This window comes from Lycium barbarum, chromosome 9 (genome assembly GCF_019175385.1).
Source record: "Lycium barbarum isolate Lr01 chromosome 9, ASM1917538v2, whole genome shotgun sequence".
NCBI lineage: Eukaryota > Viridiplantae > Streptophyta > Magnoliopsida > Solanales > Solanaceae > Lycium > Lycium barbarum.
Window position 1 is genome coordinate 88030773 of NC_083345.1, and position 6361 is coordinate 88037133.

Genomic DNA, 6361 nt, shown 5'->3' on the forward strand with positions numbered 1-6361 from the left:
CACAAAACAGATATGCACACATATGTAAAAATACGCTAGGAACTCACCCGTGGCCTCAGAATTTCCAAACGGAGGTCTAATTTACTAAGTTAACCCCCAAACGGAATAAAACAAGTTATTAAACAAGTGCACATAATACAATCAAATGCCTTCATTTTAGGATTCTATATCTTTAACTTTCCACTAGACTCGCTCCTTGTCTCGGAATTGAACCGGCAGGGGAAAAATAGTCAAAACGCACATAACGACCTAGCAAGTAGCAGGTCGTTACACAAATTATCTCTGAACCTCTCGGGACCTGAACCAACTATCCAACTAAGTCATAAATCGTGTTGCGGACCCAACATAACTATCAAAATTTGATTTCAGAAACGTTTATCCGAAAGTAAACTATTGTTCAAAGCTTAAAAATCCAACAATTTCAGAAACTCAAAACTAGGATTTTCTTCTCGAATAATATTGGAAATCGCGCTATGCATCCCTGCTAGTCAAATACACCATAATAGGGCTACGGGAAGTGTCATTTAGGGAAAAAAGTAAAAATTTCAAAATGACTTAACAGGTCGTTACATCATCACAAAGAGGTCATCCTATGTTCGACAAATACACAACTAATGGCCCTCGAATTACGGAGAAATATTAGGAGAGAAGAATTAAGGGAATATACAGATATGTACTCCCAATCTTGATAAATGAAATCATTTTATTTATTTATTTTGTGATCGTAGTTTATTTTATGTATCTTGAGAAAAACTGTTGCAACCAAGAAGATAAAAAGCAACAATACCAAGAGCATTGATAAGAACATGTAGAGAGGAAATTTTCTTAGTATTTCTTTCCAAGTGTTTTGTAAGTGTGTCTCATATCATATTTCATGCCTCTGTTTATATTAATACATAGAGGATTACAAAATGGTTATCTTAAACATGACATTAACCATTGAAATTATGGGGAAAGATTTCGGGGAATGTAATAACCTGTTAGGTCGTTTTGAGATATTTATCCCTTTTCTCTAAGTGACCTTTTCTCTAGCTTTATGATATATTTGATTAGTCGGGATTAGTGGCGCGATTCTCGAGGCATTCGGGTGAGTTTCGGATAGTAAAAGGATATTTTGAAAATCCTTAAGTTAAGAAATGAGTATGGTTGATCAAAGTCAACATCGGGGGTAAATGAGTCCGTACCAAATTTTCATAAATTCTATTAAATCCAGAAAGTGATTTATGACTTAGTTGTTGGTTCCTGTCACGGTTCACTTTTACGCGGAGCATAATAACTTCTTAATAATTTGGCCTCTATGCAGGATTTTATTTAGAGTTTCCACCTATTTAATTTACATGAATTAGGAAGGCGATTTTAAGGTTATTAAAGAAAACCTTTTAGTACCAGAGTTTAGGTGATTCCCCAAGGAAGGTGTTAGGCACCTCGGTGTTAAGAATTGGCAAAATGTCATTGACCTACGAGTTTTAAGAATTCGGTTTAAGCATATATTTGCTTAAAATGTATGTATAGAGTATTGCTTTTATTTTGTTCATGGCATATCAAAGAATTGAGTTTATGTAAGTAAAATCTTTTTATTCCGTCAAAATTAAGTTTAGGTTACAAAAAGGGTTTGAATAATCCCATTCTCACTTTTCTAGACCAAAATACACTCAAAGTTTCCTTTAAGTAGAGCTTCAATTTTTTGGTCCAATGTGATGCAAATCATGCAACATTATTCATCCGTATTAATTTCGAGAATATTCTTTAAGTGCATTTCGTTTGTCTGATTAGCCATGATTTCACAAAATTGAGACAAAAATTATACCTTTTTTTTTTTTTTTTGCTGGAAAAAAATCTTTTAAAAGTAAAGTCACATAAATTCTCCCTTTGAAAGTGTAGGTCAACCTTATTTTGGTCCAATTGCTTTTTCCTAAAACTAGTCAAAAAAAAAAAAAACTTATATGTTGCCTAAAACCCAAAAAGATCTTAGGTGAAGAAAAGTATTACATCAAATCACTTTTTCCCTTTTTTCTTATAAACCCCTTAGAATCCTTTAGAAATATGTTTGTTCCTATCATAATTTAGAAGTTCAAAATCTTGCATTTTTTGTTGATTGGAGAAGGCAGTTTTGAAGAAGATATATTATTTCCATTTCATTTGTGAAAATAAAGTCCAATTATCTTTCGAGCTAGGTCAAAGTTTAGAAATGTTGGTCTTTGTCTAGTCCTATTTCAGTTAGGTTCCACCAGGTTTCAACAATATACAAGAATTCGTATACACACATAAACATGCAATAAATGAAAAGAAAATGGGCTGGTGGGTTTACTAGGCCCACCAGTAGAAGTATATTTTTGTCATTTCCACCCATGGTTGGACTTTTAAAGCTACACTTTGGATTCAATGAAGCGGAGGGTTGGGCCCCTAGCCCAACGAAAATGGCTGACACACGAATAGGGCCTAATTAGGCCCACCTAGAGACGTCCATGCAAAGAAAGAGGGGGAAAATAAGATGAAGATTAGAGGGTATCTATACTTAGAAACCACTTTAAACAAAACTTTTTATTTCAACACAAGTCTATGTAAGCAAATTGAAGATTTCTATACACATATATTCACTCTATGTACACAGAAGATGGTATGAATAACCAAACTTAAATTGTTACACGCCCATATACCATTTAAGTAAAAGAGGCGTTAGAAGGAGGGACCAATGAGCCCAAAGACAATAATAACACAACCCAATATACTCTGATATACCATGGACATACATGATATACACCTTTGTATAATAATGCAAATGCATGGGTGTGTACTTTGGTGTATTTAATGATATTAGCAAACTATGCCCGTGCGATGGACGGGGCCCAACATAATTAATCACCATATTTAGTCAATTTAATTATTTGAAGAGACTTAGTCAGAAATTTAAAAAAAAATGGACGTAATATGGTAAATCGCATAATTTTAATCCCTAAGTAAAATTCTCAAAGTGCTAAATGAAAATATAAAATAATAAATTTTAAAAAAGGTGAAGAAACACCAGACAATTGCAAAAAAGAATAAAATAAGCAACAAAATGGAAAACTAAATATCAAAGAAAAGAGGAGCAATGAAAAAATTAAGAGGAGAAATGGCGAAGAAGCAATCCACAAATGAAACTCCTCAGCGAGTCTCCATATTTTATTTCTTTTCCTCTTATTTTTTTCTTAATTTCTCAATTGTTGTTAAAATATGTCTTATTTTGTTTATGTCCGCCTTTTTTTATATTGAGTAAGTTGACAATTCAAATATCCTATATGTCAAGTTTATAACCAGAAGATTCAAAAAATATTTTATTATATTATAAACATTTTTAATTTTGAACCACAAGATTCAAAAGTCTATTTTTATTGTCTAGTCAAACTTAGACACTTAAATTGAGAGTATATGTCAAATGAAGGAAATGAAATGACAATTGAGACATTGCGGACACGTGGGGACCTAAAAAGTAAACACATAAGAGGTAGAATTAATGTTAAACTTCTTAATGGTAGAAGTTTAAAATAAAAAAAAATGGACGTAATATTGTAAATCACATAATTTTAATCCCTAAGTAAAATTCTCAAATTGCTAAATGAAAATATAGAATAATAAATTTTGAAAAGGTGAAGAAACAATAACCAGAAAATTGCAAAGAAGAATAAAAAATAAAAATAAAAAAGCAACAAAATGGCAAACTAAATATCAAAGAAAAGAGGAGCAATGAAAAAAATTAAGAGGAGAAGCGATTAAGCAAAGAAGCAATCCACAAATGAAACTCCTTAGCGAGTCTCCATATTTTATTTCTTTTCCTCTTATTTTTTCCCTTAATTTCTCAATTATTGTCAAAATTTGTCTTATTTGTCTTATTTTGGTTATGTCGCCTCTTTTTATATTTAGTAAGGTGACAATTCAAATGTCTTACATGTCAAGTTTATAATAACAAGATCCAAAGGATATTTTATTATATTATACACATTTTTAATTTAAAACCACAAGATTCAAAAGTCTATTTTTATTGTCTAGTCAAACTTAGACACTTAAATTGAGACAAAGGGAGTATATGTCAAATGAAGGAAATAAAAGAATAATTTAGACACTGGGGACACGTGGATACCTAAAAAGTAAGCACACAAGAGGTATAAGCACACAAGAGGTAGAATTAATGTTAAATTTCTAAAATGTACACATGTTAGTCCCTACTTAAAGTACAATTTCATGTGCTTTCTATAATAGATAGATTAATAAAATAAAGTGTAGAAGTAAAGACATATGATAACGTAAAAGTGAAATACATGTGTACAAGTGGAAAACCAAGTAATAGTATTTGTTAAATGAAGTGGACCCACAACTGGAAAAAAAAAGGAAAGAAACCAAGTACAATTGAAATAAATCCAAATTTAATGTACAACTCAGACAACTTTTGTTACACTATGTGTAGTTGTGTTCGTCCCATCTTCACGCTGACAATTCACATATCCTACATTTCAAGTTCATAATCACAAGATTCAAAGGATATTTTATTGTATTGTACACATTTTTAATTTAGAACCACAAGATTCAAAAGTCTGTCTTTATTTCTAATATCTTTATTTCTTGAACTATGTGTCTAGTCAAATTTAGACACTTAAATTGAGACAGAACGAGTATGTTATAGCCCGTATTTTGCACATTCGGATATTTTGAGATAATTGCGACAAGTTAAAGACAAGGCTATATTTTGATCTTGTTTGGTATATAAGTTGGTTATAAAAAATATTGATGTGGAAATATTAAGAAAGGCTATGGGTACAAAGGGAAATTCGCAAGATGACTCATGGAAATATGGAGGGAGGCTAAGGGCAAATTTGGAATTTGGAAAATAAATCTTCATGAAGTGCAAAAAAAGAAAGATTGGGCTTGATAAAATTGGGCCAAGTGGCCGGCCATGTGGGGTGGTCCAAGGCCCACATGGAGGCCTAATTTATATTCATAAAAGATGACCATTTAGTCACATTTTTCATTCTCAACACTTGGAAAATAGAAGAAGCTTGGAGAAGACCCAAACAAGGGAGCTATTCGGCCAACCCAAGGAAAAATTGAAGCCTTCAATTTTGATCCAAAAAAATATTTTCTTCTAGTATTCCTACTAATTCAAAGGTCCTCTTTAACGTGGTATAATTGTTGGAGCAAGCAAACCTCTCCTTGTTGCAAGTCCATAATTCTAGACAAGAGGGAAATCAAAGGAAAAAAGTAAGAATTAATCTTATTTTATATGTTATGAATGGTTTGGGTATGTTGTAGTATGTAGAAATGAATGAAAACCATGAATTTAGTGTGTTGGAGTGGTGGCCGTGTGGTGTGGAGTTTGGCCGTGTGTGTGTTGTGTTGTATAGGGATGATGAACTAATTTTATCTAGTATTTTGGTTGTTGTTGTAATGAATTCTATGATGAAAATGAAGGTGTAATGATTCTAGTAAAGTTGTAATGGTTGGAGAGTTGTTTTAGAAGTTAATGTGATTGAATATAGTCTTCTTGTATTTATGGAAAATAATGTTGTTAGTGTGTGAATTGTAGGTATAATTCATGAACTTGAAAGAAGGAAATGTGTCACTATTGTTCTTGTTGAATTTGGAAGGTTTCGGGTGAAGTAATATGTTGATTGGGTTGTTGGAATATTATGTGAATTGTTAGAAGTATTCTTGAATCATGTTAGAAAGATTTCGGATTAATACTTGAATGTGGAATCATTGGTGTTAGCTTGAATATATGTGATTAAACTGGATATAAATGAAATGCCGTGAATTGTGTGACAAGAGTTGTTGATGTTAGAATATGTTTTGGGATTGATTGTTGAAGTTGTTAGTATGATTGTTGGTAATGTTGTTAATAATTTGGCCGAGTTGAATTCTCGGATTGTTGATTGTTGATTTGGCCGAGTTAGATTCTCGGGGATGGTGTATTTACAGGGGAAATGCTGCCGAAATTTCGGCAGATTATAAGTGAGTTTACTTGAAAGATTAAGACAAGTGTGTGACAATATGTCTGATGATTATGTAAATCTCCTTGAATGTAGACTAACGAGCTTGGATGAATAAACGTAGCTAATAGGACGTGGAGCAGGTATGTAAGGCTTACCCTTTCTTTCTTTTGGCATGATCTTTATGAAACGAACAAATGACGTATATGTATGATTTCAAAGAAATTCCTATTCTTAGAGCCATTAGGATGGCTAATATCCTTGATTTCCATAAGTTGTTTCATATGATTTTGATGCGTATCTATGATGTCCGAAGATCTAATTGATATGTTTCCGGATTGGCATTCGAAAGATAAGTGGTATGATTAATGTCTTGATTTTTTTAAATGATAGCACGTCTG